We start from the raw sequence: 18,323 nt of genomic DNA on the forward strand, positions 1-18,323 counted from the left end.
TTATTTATTAACATACAAATAAAATATCACCACATTTAAGCACAAATAAAATATCACCACAGGCAGATATTCTTGGAGTTCACTGGCCAGCTAACCTTATTGAAATGGCAAGTAACCAATTTAGTTAGAGACTGTCATAGAAGAAGACATATCAGGTCCTCTTCTGACCTCTGCATGTTCATATTATACTCATGTATACAACACACAGACACACACAGAAATGAATGAGTGAATTAAAAATATAAATAAGTTAAAATTTAAAAAAATCATAGATTACAATATTTGAGATCAACTAAATCACTTCATCAGAAAAAAAAAGTGACATTTGGTTCTTTCAATGGTTTATAAGCCTCATGGGAAGTGCTCTCTTATAACATTCTCTTCTCATGTGGAAAGATACTAAAATATGCTTTCTATAATAGTTAATTAAATGGAAAGTCTTTCATACATAAAATTAACATTTGTGAAGGATATATACATATAAAAATGTGACATGTGCCGGGCAGTGGTGGCGCACGCCTTTAATCCCAGCACTCGGGAGGCAGAGCCAGGCCGATCTCTGTGAGTTTGAGGCCAGCCTGGGCTACAGAGTGAGTTCCAGGAAAGGCGCAAAGCTACACAGAGAAACCCTGTCTCGAAAAACCAAAAAAAAAAAAAAAAAAAAAAAGTGACATGTGACTTTCTGATCATCAGTGTAGCATTACACTAGTGATATAATTTTATTAAAACAAACAGCAACCTGTTATCAGTACAGAGATAAAGAAAAACATGTCAACATTGTAACAGTTTCCCACCCTGTTCCTATTCCCACCTGCTGCCATTCCTGTCACTGAACACAGCAGTAACTTGGAATTTTAACAACACAGATTCAGACTTCATTTTCCTTGGTGAGTGAGTGTGTGCGTGTGCGTGTGCATGTGTGTGTGTGTGTGTGTGTGTGTGTGTGTGTGTGTGTGTGTGTGTGTGTGTGTTATAGGTGATAACTCTGCTTTCATGGAATTTTAAACATAAAAAGAAGGTAGAAGTAGCGCCCACACATGCTAGGAGCCAGTCTTTCCTGGCTGCATTTTGATGTAGCATTAGATCTCTATTTGTCTCACTTTTCTGAATCATTTGGAAGTTGGTGTTACATACATCCTACATGTGCGCATACTCTGCTGCATGGTTTCTAGGCACTGATATAATCGCAACCATCAAAATTATAAAATTTTATATCATATTTCAGTGGGGTTTCTTTCAAAATCTATGCGATAGTGATTATTTGTCCACGAATGAAGCATGCATTTGGCATTGAAAGACCACAACGAGGATGCTTTTCTTTGAGGGAGTCTGAAATATTCTGCAAGAGAATTAATCTAACTTATCATTGTGGGGGGGGGATGAATCATAATACGAGAAATATCTAGTAGATGTGATTCATCAGTGGGGGCATCTATGTTAATAATTTTAAAATTGATGGTAAATTGAGTCATTGATTCTTCCTTCATTTTTCGTAATAGATTTATTCTAAGTTTGCTAAAAAGTTTACTGAAAGTCATCTTGCTTTCTCTTCTATTCAGCAGTCAATTGGTTCATTAAAGCAGTTGCTTTTGCTATTGATATCTTCATTAAAATATAAAGAAGATTCAACTTCACATTCCATTTTGTTGCCTTTTCATTTTACGTTTACAAGTAGGTATGAGATCTATCATTGAATACTGTATATAATACTTAAAAAAATAAAGTTTTATAATAAGAACCTTTGCTTTAAAAGATCTTCAAAGACAGAAATGGTTCTCTCTTTTAAGAAGAATATGTTATTTATAATAGTGAGCACAAGGGATTTTCATGATAGAAAAAAAAATAATTTATATTCTGGTGATTCAAGGTGCTTGTTGAAAGAGCCAGCATTTGAGATGTGTTCTGAAAGAGCTGTAGCATGAACACAGAACACATAACAAAGAACATATTAAGAGAGGTATTTGGGTCATATTATTGTGGTGGTTTGAATAAAAATGGCCTCCATAGGCCCATAAGGAGTATGGTCTTACAGAAGGAAGTACAGGAAGTATGTCATTGCAGAGGTCGAGGTGGGTTTAGGTTTCAGAAGCTCAAGACAGGCCTAGAGGCTCCCTGTCTCTTCCTACTGACTGAGGATCCAGATGTAGAACTATCAGTTACTTTTGAAGCACCATGTTTCCCAGCGTGCCACCATGCTTCCCACCATCATGATAATTAACAAACCTCTGAACTGTAAGCAAGCCCTAATTAAGTGTTTTCCTTTGTAAAGGTTGCTGTGGTCATAGTGTCTCTTCACAGCAATGAAATCCTAAGACAGAATTTTGTACCAGGGATTGGAGTATTGCTGCCAAAGGCCTGAATACACTTTTGTGTGGACAACTGTAGACTTTAGGGCTTTGAGGTTTCAGAACCTCAAGCCAGGTCTAGTCGCTCACTGTTTCTTCCTGCTACCTGAGGATCCAGATGAAGAATTCTCAGCTCCTTCTCCAGCACCATGTCTGCCTGCCACCATGCTTCCTGCCATGAAGATAATGGACTAAACCTTTGAACTGTAAGCCAGCCTCAGTGGGATGTTTTCTTTTATAAAAGTTGCTGCCGGGCGGTGGTGGCGCACGCCTTTAATCCCAGCACATGGGAGGCAGAGGCAGGCGGATCTCTGTGAGTTCGAGGCCAGCCTGGTCTCCAAAGCGAGTTCCAGGAAAGGCACAAAGCTACACAGAGAAACCCTGCCTCGAAAAACCAAAAAAAAAAAAAAAAAAAAAAAAAAGTTGCTATGACCCGGGCAGTGGTGGCGCACGCTTTTAATCTCAGGAAATAGAGCCAGGCAGATCTCTGTGAGTTCGAGGCCAACCTGGTCTACAGAGTGAGATCCAGGACAGGCTCCAAAACTACACAGAGAAACCCTGCCTCAAAACAAACAAACAAACAAACAACAAACAAGCAAACAAACGAAGAGTTGCTATGGTCATGGTGTCTCTTCACAGCAATAACACCCTAACAAAACAACTACAAATGCAATATGTTTTAGGGCAATTTAAAAAACTGAAGAGTCTGATGAGAAGTTTAGTTTAAGAAGAAAAAAGAAATGACTTTTGAATCAACTATGGAGTGTTATACATCACTGGCAAAGGAGTCTGGGTACATCTCAAAAGGTCCAGGAATTAATCAAATATATTTTAATTTTTAAGCTGCTCACACATTCACAAGATTTAAAATAAGAATAACTCTTCTTTCTGTTTCTCTCTTCTGTCCATTTCGTCCTCTGACATAGTGTAAATACTATTCTTTATCTTAATGTCTTTATTTGTATAACATATATATTATATATATGATATATATATATATATATATATATATATATATATATGTGTGTGTGTGTGTGTGTGTGTGAAATGGACTCACAAGAAACAGTTAATGGAATCAGTAGGATTGTTGACATATTCATGCATTCCTATGCACATATGTAACAATAACAAAAAAATGCCACAAATTTGAGAGGGATAAAGACTGCAGTAAAGGTTGAAGGGAAAGGACATGGGTGGATTGGAGAGAGAAAAGAAAAGGGGAAATGATGTAATTACATTTTAATTCAAGGAAAAATATATTCTACAAAAAACAAGGAAAGAAAGAAGTGGCAAAAGAAGGTACGCTTTAGTTTAGAGCTGGTGTATTCTCTCACATACATTGCTTGTTTTTTTTTCCTTTTTTCTCAGATTTTGTTCTTTTAATTTTATATGTATGAGTATTTTGCCTGTATGTTTGTATTTTCACCATACATGTTCCTGTGCCTGTGGAAGTCAGAAGAGAGGAGGGGGGCCTATATCCTGGAATTTAACTTATTAATGATTGTGATCCAACATGAGGGTACCATAAACTAAAACCAGGTCTTCTGCAAGAGCAACAGTAGCTTTTAACCACTGAGAAAACTTAACTCACACCAATCACTAGTATAGAAAGTGCCACACAGGCTTCCTCACAGCCCAATAATATAGGGATATTTTCTCTATTGAGGTTACATTCTTCCAAAATAATTCTAGTCTATGTTAAGTTGACATAATCTTTCATTTTTGTTCACCCCAAAGATCTCATATTAATATCACAACCATAAACATTTCAGTTTAAAAAAATCTAATAGTCTTTACAATTCTAAACATTTTAAAAGTTTTGTCTATTGCTGGGCTTGGTGGTGCATGGTTTTAAGCCTAGCACTTGGGAGGCAGAGACAGGTGTGCCTCTGTGAATTTCAGGCCAGTCAGGCCTACATAATTTTCTATGCCAGAGTGGGATACAGAGTGAGTTGAGACTCTGTCACAAAATCGAACCCAAACTAAACAAGAATATTCCATGTTTTTAAAGCATGCAGAGTTTCTTTAAAAGTTCAAAGCCTCTGAATTCCACAGTTATGCTAGAAAATCCAAGGTCTTGTAACTGTGGGCTCCTGGCGGTGGTGGTGGGGATGGAATATATTCTTACTTCAAGAGGGAAGAACCAGAACACAGTCAAACTCAGATAAAAAAACAAAAAACAAAACAAACAACAACAACAAAAACTAAGTTCCATATTTGCAATGCATTCAAGATCCCCTGGGCTGCAAAGGGCCTTGGCGATGAGACTTTTATGGCTCTGCTATCCATACCATGCACAGCCTGTCTCCTAGGCTAGGGTTGGTTCCTCTCTGCACTGCTGCCATCCTCGTCATTAATTCCGTGGCACAGGCATCTCCAAAATGATGCACTCTTCACTGCAACTGAGTGCACCTTCTCCTATAGTCGCCCATGGGCTCTCTTCAGGGACTTGAACCCTGTCATTTGTACCAAGCCTCAGCTTATCTCCATGAGCACCTAATACCTTCAAAACTAGTACCAGCTTTGAAACTGTTACACATAACCAAGTTTGGTGGCCACCTCTGGAATATACAGCATCTGTGTGCTGACACACCAAGGAAACACTTCCCAGGAGATTTCACTTCATGCTGCTACTGTCTTCTTAATTATAGTTGCTTCTTTAGCTCCTCCTGACCAGTGTCAATTGCCTCAGCAAAGCACAGGTTTCACTTTAGATGTCCTGTTCTTATTGAAGGGTTTTCTGTACATCCCAATCCAGTCTATGACTGATTCATTTTTGTATTCCTCAAAAATTTATTTGTAGAAATCAAGTTTCAGGCCATAATTCCTTATTTTTTGAATAGCAGTTTACTACTTAGTGAACTTCTCTAACATGATATATTTTATTTATTTTTCTTTTATTTTTTGGTTTTTCAAGACAGGGTTTCTCTGTGTAGCTTTGCTCCTCTCCTGGAACTCACTTGGTAGCCCAGGCTGGGCTTGAACTCACAGAGATCGGCCTGGCTCTGCCTCCCGAGTGCTGGGAGATATATTTTATATCTACTAGTACATATTTCATCATTTTATATAAATAACTTGGAAATTTAATTGGTTAGTCATAGCCTAAAAGTGAAATAACAGTATGTTAACCCTCTTTTATGTGATGGTACTCACACTAAGATATATTTCTTTACAATGATTGTTTAATCCAAGTCTATATTTAAAACAGTGAATACCTTGATACAGAAAATTTGCTTTTAAGAATGCATGTGTTTTCAGAGCAAGGGTCACAACATTAACTGTCAAGTGAGTTTTGTTCTTTTACTACAGATAACTTCAGTTTTACGAACATTTAGTATCACATCACCTCAGAATTCTTTGGAATTTAGGGCTGTTGTTCTTTTTTTGTTGTTTCATACAAAAGTAGTTTATTAAATATGAGAACATGAACATATCTAACATGTTAATGAAAAAATTGTACATCTGTTATGTATACTATAGTAAATATGTATACTAATTTTTCCTCTCAGATAATAAAAAAATCACTTCTACTTTATGTTCATTCAAATTTTCATCTAATTTCTATTTACATTCATTCAATCTGAAATCAAATTTTCTTAATACAGTAAATTAAATACAAGATGAAAAGCAGAAAAGGTGTTGCCCTCAGAGCACTCCTAATAAGGCAGCTAAAGAACTTATTTAATAGATGCAAAGCCAACTTGGGGTAGAAGCAAACACAGTTTAAAGAGCAAACACTGTCAGAAACCCATCTTTAGATGCTTCTCCAGAGAACCCAGGGAAATAATACTTGTGCTGTAGTGTTGAGTCCCATGAGGAAAGTACTGTATTAACCAGCAACAGACCACAGGTCCTGTGTGACAAATGCCATGAGTGTTTTGTCCAGCAAGCTAGTATTTGTTCCTACAATACATGCAGATGTTTGGATATTGAATCTTTTGAGATACTAATCATTTTCAAAGCCTCAAAATCCATTCTTCATAAATTCAACATTTCTCATGAGAATAATCTTTGATCTAGCCCTTGTAAGCGAGGAAATATACAACTAACTAAACAGTTTTAAAAAAGATCCTATATTAATTATGAAATCCAAGGCTCAAGATATTAATACTAAGATATATTTTGTTTAGAGTTGTTACCTATAGTACAGAATGTTGAATTTATGGAGTCTCGCATACGCATCCTCCTTTCCCCAAATCTCAAACTATCTTCTAGTTCAAAAACAGTATGGAAAAAAAATCCTTGAAGTAAAGATCATAAAAGGGGAAGAAAAAACATAGTTTTCCTAAAGATCTGGTTCAAGTTCAGTAATTAATACACTGTTAATCACAGCTAGTTTATAAATACCAGTTTAGTTATTCTGTAACATTACAAACCTTATAAAACAAATTTAGTAAACTTCAGTTCAGTGAGAACATTTTAATTAAAAAACAGCATGTAGAAAATAAAAAAATATCCTGTAATAGCTGATTCTAAAGAAAATAATCAAGTAATAAAAGAAAAAGCACTTCATCTTTTTTATACACTTACCTGGTATAAGCATGAATGCTCTCTTAGAAACTCAAACTAGTATTGGCATATACTTTAAATTACGCTTCAGTTTTTACAAATAAATACAGAGTAGGCCATATTGCATAGGCATGTGCTTTCTGTCTGTGACACTCCCGTGACACCTGACATGTTTTCACAGTCATAGTAGGGATATCCATTTATGAAACAATTTCTCAATAAACTTAGGGCTGTTGTTCTTTATTGTATGTTTTGTGAATGTTAGCTTGTCTTATTTAACTCATCATTTCTGCACTGTCTCCTGGATGTTCTACTTTTCCAGGAGTTTTAGGCATTTTTAATTGATTTTTCTTTGCTGTTAAGAGATAAGTTCAAAACACAGTTTCCAAAGACTTCTCAATCCTAAATTTGAAAAATAGGAATAAGATGACACAGATCTTCTATGCAGGGAATTTCTTCATTTAAGAGGTGCTTAGAAATACACAACCATGCTTTTGCTGCTACAAGTTCAATTAAAATCCTCTAAAACCCATATATTGAAGCTAGCATATCCTGTGTTAGTATATTTAAAGATATGGCCTTTAAAGTTGTAATTAATGAGCACATATGTGTGGAAACCAAATCTTACGGACCTAGAAACCTTATAAAAGTCAAACAAACCAGCGAGCTTCTAAATGCAGAAAAGGCCACACGAGAACAGAACAAGAATGTTGTTACCCTAAGTCAAAGAAGGAGACCCTGGAAAATTATTCAGACAAAATAATATCTTTTAAAAATACTTTTACAAAGTTTTATTTTGAGAATTTCAGGCTTGTGCGAAATTAAATAGAATCTATTATCTCTCCATTTCCCTATTTTAACTCCCCGGTACCCTCAAACATTTCCCTTCCAAATGCAACTCCTTTTGCATTGTAATAGCATATTAAGTATAGTTAGTTCTGCCCATATATGCATACGTGTGGCACCATTCACTGACACATAGGAAACCTACCCATAATAGCTCCATATAGTGGTTTGAATAAGAATGGCCCCCATAGCTCATAGATACTTGGTCATCAGGGAGTGATGCTATTAGGAGATGGAGCCTTGTTGGAGGAAGTATGTCACTGTAGAAAGGCTTTGAAGTTTCAAAAGCCCCCACCCCAAAGTCTAGTGTCTCTCTCTCTCTTTTCCTGCTGCCTGCCGATCCAGATGTAGAACTCTCAGCTTCTCCAGTACCATGTCGGCCTGAACGCTGCCATGCTTCCTGCCATACTGATAATAGTCTGAAACTGAAAGCAAGCCTTAATCAAATGCTTTCCTTTATAAGAGTTGCTGTGGTCATGGTATCTCTTCACAGCAGTAGAATATTGAATAACACTCCATCCTTAGAAAAGAAGGTTCTCTGTACACCAAGTACCATCCACTGCCAATAACTCTTCAATAAACCATGGGCATAGAGACTGCCTACCACATGTATACTGGGAGTTTTCCTGGCTTAATCTAGTCAAGGCAGCCATAGCTGCTGTACATCCATGTGGGCCATAACCCAGTCATGTCCAGAAGGCAGAATATCAAAGTTCTCCTCCCTATCCTCCAGCTCTTCCATTCTTTCCACTTCTTTTTCTGTGAGGCTTGGTGGAGGTAGTGAATCTATGGTAGGGTATATATATTGGGCCCCTTTTTGGTGGAGTACTAAGTCTTTTATTCTCAGCACTTTGCAAAAGTAAGCATCTTCCTACTCACTACTGTCAATTCAAATAGAAGCTTATTTGACCAAGGTTGAAATCACAAGTATTAAAAAACAAACACATATGTTTAAAAGATAATTGGACAGCATAAACATTTAGCAAACCAACAATTAGGGACTATGAACTCATTCATAAGGATTACAGCTTTTCATAAGGATTACAGCATTTTAATCTTAGATTTCTAACTCCTGAATCTATAAAAAAAATAAGTTTTATACTTAAGCCACCCATTTTGCTTTTATTGTTATAAAAACTTAACCTAGTTGGAAAAAAAGCCTTGCAATACTCTAATGTAGACTTCCTGGAAAGCAAACTAATAGAATGGCTAAGGAGAATATTTATCTGTACATGTTCTCAGAAGGGTGCACCTAACTTTTATGTAATCTTTATATTCAACCAATCTAGCAAATATGAATATAAGAAGAGCTTGCTAGAAAATACTATGCATGTATAAAACACAGAAGAATTTGGACTGATCTTTATCTTTTGTGGAAATAATGTGTTAGAGTCTATTAATTGCAGTAATAATCTAACTGGAGGGTTCTAGAACATTTCATGCTTCTCCCTAAGCCTCTTGAAGTCAACCCTTTATACCTTCTAAATGACCGATAAATCTGTTTCACTGGATCTTGATATTTTGACCTTTTTCATTATTTCCCTCATCAATACAGGAATTATATCAGCTAGAACTAACATATTCCTATAGAATAAGTTATATTTTTTTGATATTAAATTTAGTTCCAAAAGAAAACACATCTACTGTTGATGATGAAACAGATCAACTGCTTTTCTATATGTTCAAGGCTGAAGACGGATATATAGATCAGACAGCAGTGATGGTCATCAACTTCTCCAGCAGTAGTAGCCACTAAAAGGAAACACTTTGAATTTTATGTCATATGCACTTAAGAATGATATTTGATAATATCCTTATTGTAAAACATTTTTTGTTGTTTTAGTTATATGGCAATTATTGTGTTGGAAGTTACTCTGAAATTTCATATTTGAAAAATCTTTCCCTTTAAGAGCTGTTGATTGTACATAATAGAGAAAGAAAATTGCTTAAGCATGAAACACATTATCAAAAGAGGCTCCAAATATCTAACAGTAACACATCCCAGGGCTGAACAACCCTAACAGTCAAAATGACCTACGTAATGTAGCACACCCTTTCTACTGTAATTGGGAGACATTCTCTCTTCTTTTGTCCTCATTGAGCAGAAAGAACAGAACAGCCACTCATCATTTCCAGCCTCCCATTTCTTTGGCAACTATACTCTATGTCATCAAAGTTTATAAACTTGTAGTTACCCAAGGATGTATAATCTCTTGTATAGTTAGGTCAGTATGTGTATGCTGTTGTATACTGATATCTACATTACTTATAATACTTCATAAATATAAATCCTGTTTAAATAGTCATCGAAATCTATTTGTAAGAGACTAATAAAAAGTAAAAGTCATTGCAGGTACAGTACAGATGTAATTTTATTCTTTGTGTATTTTCCATTTGTATTTGGTTGATACAGTAAAACAACAAGTTGTACTTTTAATAACAAAACAAAGTTATTCCATAATGACACCACTACTTCTGGACAAACTACTTTTAGGATGCTACAGAAAGTAACTCCTGTCTAATGATGTAAAAACATCACTGACCATAAAAATTATTGTGATGTTATTTACTGAAACATTGAGAATAAATTAATGACATATGCAAAGTGATTGCATGTGAAAAGAATCATACAAGTTGAGAATCAGACATGAAAATAAATAATGCTTGCATGCTTCCCTAACCACTTGGATACATGAGGTTTTTTTTTCAGTAAGAAAATTTTTTCATTCATTTTACACACCAAACAAAGATCCCCCTCTTCCCTCTGTCTGCCTCCCCAGCCTCCCCCTCCCAACCCATTCCCACTCCCCCTCTCACAAGAAATCAAGGCCTCCCATGGGGAGGCACATCCAGTAGAGGCAAGTCCATGCACTTCCCCCTGCCTCAAGGCTGCAGGAGGTGTCCCATCATGGGCAGTGGGCTGCAAAAAGCCTTCTCATGATCCTACCACCGGGGGATCCCCCAAGCAGATCAGGCTACACAACTGTCTCACCATGCAGAGGAACAACATTCTTAAAGTTTTCATGGAAAAGTAATTACAAAACTTCCCCTGGAGTTTAAAGCAATGAAATTTACATTCAGAAAACTCTCCTTACATCTAAATTAAAATATTTAGCAGTAATTAGAGAAAACCGTTTCAAGTTTTACATTCTGCTCAGCCTATAAATCTGTGATTTAAGTTTTGTTTTAATAACAAAACAAAACAAACAAGCAAAAACTACTATGCAATTTAGAAAAGAGTCTTAGGCGAGTTGTTTCAATGTGAGTCAGATCATATTTCATTCTATTTTGAGGTTATTTGTATCAACGGTGCCCATGAGCTGTGGTAGAATTGACCTTTCTTACCTGTCTTATTTCTTTTTTCTCTCAATTTTCACACTCTCATTCTCATTTACTTCCTAAAGCAGTTGTTAAATAATGACTGTATACTTACTATCCAGGTTTAGAACAATGGACTTCACTCTATTCAAGAAAATTTCATGTATATTATCTCTTTAACCCTTTACAATATTTGCATTAGGGAAGAAATATGTGAACCACACAATCATATTTGGTTGAACTCAATTTAGTTTGCATGTATGGTGGTATGATTTCATATTACACTATTTCTTTTTAAGTCATTGTGAAATTGCATGCTGGTCTGAAATATAAAATTGGTTGTTGTTCTTACCAGACATACTCTGTACCCTAATTGACTTTCCTGGGAGTGATGGAATTGCAGCATTTTAAAAATGCATTACTATGAGAGAAAACCACACTTGCTTCTTGAGCTAACTTCGTTGTGAATTGTGCTATATGTGTAGTCCCTATAGATTTTAAAATTCTATATTCTATCATTTAAGAATAAAGGCTTTTGATTGCATATGCTTCCAACGATGTCTGCTTTCTTTGATAGCCTCTGAAGCTGTGATATTTCTGTCCTAGTCTGCACAAATATACTAGAGGTGAAAAATTATTATACCTGAAAATTATAAAAATTATCATATGATGTTTATAAATGGTCATATATATGTTATTGTTTGTTTACCTGCAGTGTAGATATTGAATGCTTCTATATATAGAATTCTCTTTTGCTGTAATTTTTCAGGTAATATTTGTTATCAAAAGTAGATAAATATGAAACTTCTTGTGTGTTTTGTACATACAACGTATTGTGTGTGAATCCTGTTTGTGTGTATATCTTCTGAATGAACATCCTTCATTTCGTTGTAGGATACAGGTCCGATTACAGCTGTTTGTGCCTAGAATTCCATCACTTTCCAGGTGAAATAACACAATTACATGAATATCTGCCAGTGGAAGATAGTAAATGTCCTGCCTGATGGTTTGGGAAAGCAATAGCAAGAATCCAAGCAACTGCTACAGTGTTTATGAAGCCCCCACCAGAGATATTTGCTACCTGGCCAACAGAGCCCTGTGGTGGTAAGCCTGTATGTACCCCTAAGACCATTCAAAGTTAGACAACATGTTTTATTTGACTCTTCTTTTGTACAGTATGCCTCACCATCTATTTAAATAAACATCAGTCTTGAATAACACCCTTGATTTTGTCAGTCATAACAGGCAATAACAGAATTATGCATTCTATGAAAATTGTATGCATAATTTTGAAAGCAAAGGTACCAGAGATGTTAGAACAAAGGACTTCTTCGTCACTCTTTTCTCTTACCTCCAAGAAGATTGTCTTTTGTCCTTTAAAACTATAGGAGGTACTCTGAATAATAATGTGAGAGGACCGTGTGCAATCCCCCAGTACTATATTCTCTTCGTGATAAATACCTACTCTTTACTTTTAAGAAGATTTAGACAATTCAGTTCGTCCTTAGCCTTAGGTTGTGCAGAAAGTTAGCACAGTATTTTAATACCCATGCCTCCTCTTTGCCTGTTAGCTATTATTAATCCCTAATGCCTAGAATTGCATAAATTTCGCCTACAAAGGAAGCCCACAGGTCGTTTTTATTTGGAGCACTTTTCTTATATGCACCACAATATATTCTGTTATGTATTACCTCGTCTGAATGCAAAACTGTTTTATATGCAGATTTAAGGTAATGAGCACTCAAGTTTAAAAAATGGCTCTGGTATCCTGTAGCTTCTCAATAATAATATACTCTTACATTCCAACAGAGAAGGATGGATTATGGGTTTTTCAATTTGCATCAGGCATATTAATTGCAGAGTAGGGCTTCCACATAAAATATCAATGTACTGGAACAAACTGTTAATGTACCAGAATATGAACACTTACATTCATTTCTGGAGCTTTAAAAGGAATCATCGTCCACCATCACCCCCCTGTTTTTTCTTTTTTTTTTTTCCTTCTATACCTCTGGAGATGGTACTGTGTTTTAGTCAGTTAATGAGAACTATGTAACCACTGTTTCTCCAAAAATTCCTAATTAGATTAAGTGTGATAGGGCTTTGTGACTCATTTCTTCTAGGGAACAATACAATAAGCTATTAGGGAAAGGAAAAAAATTTAGAGGGTTTGGAAGAAACTTATTTTAGGGTTGCTTTTAAGAAACATGGCATGGAAGATCAACTTTATGCTGCAGTTGGAGGCAGAGAAGAACACTCCACTTTATTTGCATTATAGTTCTCAACTGTGAGGAGGATGCCTAAACTAGTAAAACTGTAATTGAAAGTTTCATAAGTAATTTTTATCTGAGCTTTTGCACTGTAAACTTAATTGTAGAAAAGAATGTATTATGGTTATTTGTTTCATGGAAGTATTTAAATTATATATTCTCTTGGAAGCATCAAATTGTGACTGTCCATTTTACAAAAGAAAGATTGCAATAAATGAACATATTTTGCATTGTTATACATCTTACTGATTTGCAGATTAATATAAACTATAATACTTTGGTTGCAGTAGAATATGGACCTCATTTGTAAAGTATATTCTCTTTGTTCTATAATGATGACTTTTCCTTTATTGCAACAAAGGAGCAGCTAAAAGAAAAACACATTTAATAAGGCTAACTGTTTTAGGTTATTTTTTTTTCTGGAGTCCATACCCAATGAAGAAATTATTTTTAATTGGTAATATTTATCGACTGTAAGTCTCATCTGTTCGTTTTTAATTGTGATTTTCTTCACATTTGTATTTCAGTTCACTTTATTTTGATGCTTAATCATAGCTGTGGTTTTTGTTAGCTACAAGCAGTAGTAGAATGGGGACCTACTTTTCAAAACTGTTCTGAGAAAAGAGAGAATTTGAACTCGCATATCACAGCTATAAGCAATGCATTATCTCACCAGGGACAGAAGAAATATTATCCACAAAATGCAACAGGAGACTTGATTCATTTTGTGTCTGGAGTGATCCATGCAGTGGCACCTCCTGAAATGAGTTTCCTTTTCAATCTCCAGGTGAAAAAGGAGTGAGAATACCTTGCTTCCATCATCAGTGAAAATGTTATTTTTAACCTTTTACTGTGAAAAAAGTAATGTTTGTGTGTGAGTATGTGAGTGTGTGTGTGTGTGTGTGTGTGTGTGTGTGTGTGTGTGTGTGTATGGTGTGTGCATGCATGCTTCATTTTGCAATAGTTGCTTTGAATACAAAATGTGTCATGGGTCAAAAAAAAAAGATTGAGTTTTCTCAGCATTTAAACATGGCTTAATCTATGACAAAAGTAATTTGATAATTGTTGTTTTCTAATTTGGTAAGGGCGGCATAGAAGTTCCTTTGCTGTATCATGCTTGCAGACAAAGAGGCAGAAACACATACTCTGTCAGAGAACATGGGCAGTGACTGGAACAGAAGCTTTCTCTGCCTGTGTTAGGGACTAGCATTTTAAACAGGGCTGCAAGTGGGCTAGTCTGCTTTGATTTACTTTTGGTAGGTGCATTTTGAATTTCAGGAATTTGATTTTCAGGAAAAAGCCCAATAGAATGTAGCAACTGTTGTACTTCTGGATGGTTCTTACAGATGAATGTCTTTTGTCTTCAGATGTTTCCTTCTCTGATTGTAATGCTGCATAGTGCAAGACACTGCCTTTTCATATCATGCTCATAGACAGGGAGGAGCTTCAAGTCTCTCATTCTGCAAATCTGTTACTGAATTTCACCAAATAAAAAGGTGTAACATTTCCAGAATTTGCCTGCTGTGGTAAACATATGAGAAAAATGTAATGCTTATAAAATTGATGTAGCAGTAATGTGAAAATTTATGAACTTTTTAAATTTAGTAAAAATTCCTCTTGGATTATAAAGGGCCATTTTAGAAGTAGTGATTTCACTCACCTGCCTCTCGTCCTAAAGCATCTACCTTTTATTTGCATATGTAAAAGCAGAATACGAATTAATCTCAGTTCAAACTGATTTCAACTGCATTCAGGAAACTACAATGTTCCTTACATACTGATGTCATATTTTTTTGGCTTCAAAAGCGGTTGATTTTTGGTTGTAGTTTTTATTTTATTTTTTCTTTTTACATTCTTGGGAAGAGAGAAAATTAATCTCTTCAACTTTGTTGGCAAATTACATTGATGAATGCATTCTGACAGGAAGCTTTCCTGAAATGAAAAGGACTCCTGTGTAAGGGTGGGAATAACTATTCTAAGAGCCTTTTATGGTGCCGTTGCCAGGGAAACCACGGCTTTGTCTGTACGTGTTTGGAATGGCTGCCTCCTTAGAACGAGGCTTCCAGATAGTCACTGTGTGATGTTGATGAAATGAAAAGAATGAACCTATTTTAGGGGATTAACTTCAAATTAAGAAAGATAGCACATTTAGAAGACAGAATTTTTAAAAGAGTAAACATAAAGAATTATGATGAAATTGAAGTCAGTGTTGATTTGGCCTATTCAGTAGGGAATGATGGGAAAAACATGTTCATCTTTTCACATCCTTTTTCACCTATTTACATGTTCATGGAGGAGTAAGCAAATAGAATATTATATGTAAGTTCTACCAAATAAGCTTGAAGATGAGGGATACTGATATTTGTACAAATATTCGAGGTTTCTGTTATCGGCAGCCCTGTTGTTCTCTTACAATGACTGTAAATCACAATGAAATGCTGTAACTGCAATACTATCAGAGCAGACAAAATGTATTGACTCTTGAGATAAAAAAAAAAGAAAAGAAAAGAAAAGAAAAGAAAAGAAAAAAACCAGGGAGAAGCTATGTTGGAGCAATTTTCATTCTTTCCTAAAACAAAGGAATGTCATACTCTGAAATCATGCAAAGCAATATTAACAGCAAAGAGGATGATGTGCTTTGTTGTACTAAATTTAATTTGTGTGTATAGAAATGTGAACACGTGTGGTTGCACAAGTGTGTGTAGATGCATGTTGTGGGAGTGCTTGTAGAGCCCAGAGGTCAACCTCAGGTATCCTTCTGCAGATGCTGTTTAGTTACTTTTGTCATGGACAGATTCTCCCATTTGGCTTGGAATGTACTGATTATACTGGGCTAGCCAGTGAGTTCTGCCTGCCCCTGCATCCCTGGTCCTGGGACAACTAATACACCTAATTCATAGTTTTGTAACATGGATTCTGATGATCACATTCAGGCACTTGTGCTTCTGTGGCAAGTACTTTGTCAACCGAGTCATCTTTTGAGCCCTAAAATATTCCTTTGAAAAGCACAGCAAGCAGGCCTTAAAGTAGCTCGAATGAAAGAAACTCAGACAAACTTCCAATGTAGTGTTATTCCTTTTTTCTTTTTATTTCAAATAAGATATCCTCTGAAAATTTCTTACCATTGAACACTTTGTTTTTGACTCACTATGGACAGGGAGGAGGTTCACCAACTCTTCACCAACAGTAGATGTTCTGTAAATTTTTGTTCTAACATTCTATGCAAGAATATACAAAAATACTAGAATATAAAAGACATCCTTATGTAATGACTCATATTAAAAATTAATGGATATATATAATTTTCAGAAATATCTTCAGAAAAAATTTAAATTATCATTCAAATGAGTCAGTTTCAATTAAACTGGCACTGACCAATTTATGTGTGCAGTGTAGTCAGGAAGAGAAACATTAGAATAATATCCCAGTCTTTGCAAGTTAGTCTTAAAGATACATTTTTCAGATGATTTCATTTCATACATATTTGTCTTAAAATCCTTTTAGATGGTAAAAGGATGTATTAAGTGATATATTACAAAAGTAAAACATAGTGTATGTTTTACATACCTATTGAATTGAACAAAAAGTGAGTTCAAAGTTCTACATTACTCTTAGGATGCGTAAGTCACTGTGTGGAAGTAGCATTTTTCGCTGAGATTAGAACTCCCTTCAATGGTTCTCATTCTCCCCGGTACATACACAGCATCTAAGGAGCCTTAAGAAATCTAAACTCTGAGTTCTGATTCACAATTTGTATTTCACTGAAATTGTTCTGATTTCACAACATTTGGAGACCATCACAGAAAGTTCACTCATTCTTTAAAATTGTCCTGAGCATTATATTTGACAAAATATTAAAATGATAATGTCCAGATAGCACTCAAATCAACACTTGTGTGTCTGGAATTTTCAGTTTCTTCAGTTGATTGCCATGCAGTTTGGATGAGAATCAGGATGCCAGCAGAAGAGTAATTCTGGCAATGAACTGGTACTAGAGAGTACATGGACTTTTGAGTAGATCTTGGGGACCAGCAGAAGTTCGTTGGTACTGGAATATGAATCTCATGCCACAGAAACAGAGTCTATATGTAAATCAGGCTGTGGAAAGCTGAACTTATAATTGTAAATCACTTCATGAGGAGAGTCCAAGGTGCCAATAGTGAAAGAGGAAAGAGAAAGATACTTGGGGACAGTGTCTGAGAAGAAGGAAGTGGGAAAGACCCAGTACTGAAAACCGAGAACAGCCTACCAGGAAAGGAAAATAATGTAGAAAAAAACCAAGGGGTGGAGGGGCTGTGAAGAAAACCTGGAGTAGCTTGGACCACATGGCAACCATTGTTGTTTGACAAAGTTCCAGTATTTCAACACTGCAGAGCACAATCCTCTATTACCTTTTAACTTGAATTTTTAATGTTTCTCAGTATGTACCATGGAGAGTTCCCTTATGCCTTTTCCTTTGGGAAATTTTGTGGGGGCTTTCAAGGACAAAAATGTATAAAACAGCAGCCTCTTTAAACAAAATAATTCTCCGGGAAAAAATCTCCACCATCATGGATACAGGAATCCCATTGTGCCCTCCTAATTACACAAAGAATAGGAAAGTTAGAGATTTACTAGACATACCTGATCCTAAGGATGAAATGCCTACCATCCTTAACCAGAGCCTGAGACCATTAAGGGCAAGAGTTCAGTTAATAAGTGTAGAGAAATCAGAATGGTATGTTATAATGGGAAAAGAGTAAGACATCAGGACCTTCCCTTTGGGGAGTGTATGAGGGCAACAGGACCATATAGCAAAACTAAGACACAAAGGGACACATTAGGAAACAGCTCAGTGCAACCCTACATCATGCCCTTTGAGGAATGAAAATTGTTCTTAAATTGTAGTGGAATGTCTGGTCTGCAGACATTCTTTTTCCAAGGTCAGATATTTGGATAAGGGCCTCCATTCCCTCAGGGGCTTGAGGAAAGTTCCTGCTTGCTAAGAGCAGACATTCTCTTTATCTCTGGCAGGAGGAACTTGTGGCCCTTCCTT

General features: G+C 35.9%; 1 long non-coding RNA gene across 1 annotated transcript in view; it reads left to right on the forward strand.

The window, feature by feature from the left end:
• The window catches only part of LOC121822342 (uncharacterized), a 365,427-nt gene that overhangs the window by 3,683 nt on the left and 343,421 nt on the right, over window positions 1-18,323 (forward strand). Inside the window, exon 2 of the long non-coding RNA XR_006063362.2 lies at window positions 11,913-12,130. This is a non-coding gene — a long non-coding RNA (uncharacterized LOC121822342). The remainder of the gene's footprint in view (window positions 1-11,912; window positions 12,131-18,323) is intronic.

Source organism: Peromyscus maniculatus, chromosome 14 (assembly GCF_049852395.1).
Source record: "Peromyscus maniculatus bairdii isolate BWxNUB_F1_BW_parent chromosome 14, HU_Pman_BW_mat_3.1, whole genome shotgun sequence".
In the NCBI taxonomy this organism is placed as follows: domain Eukaryota; kingdom Metazoa; phylum Chordata; class Mammalia; order Rodentia; family Cricetidae; genus Peromyscus; species Peromyscus maniculatus.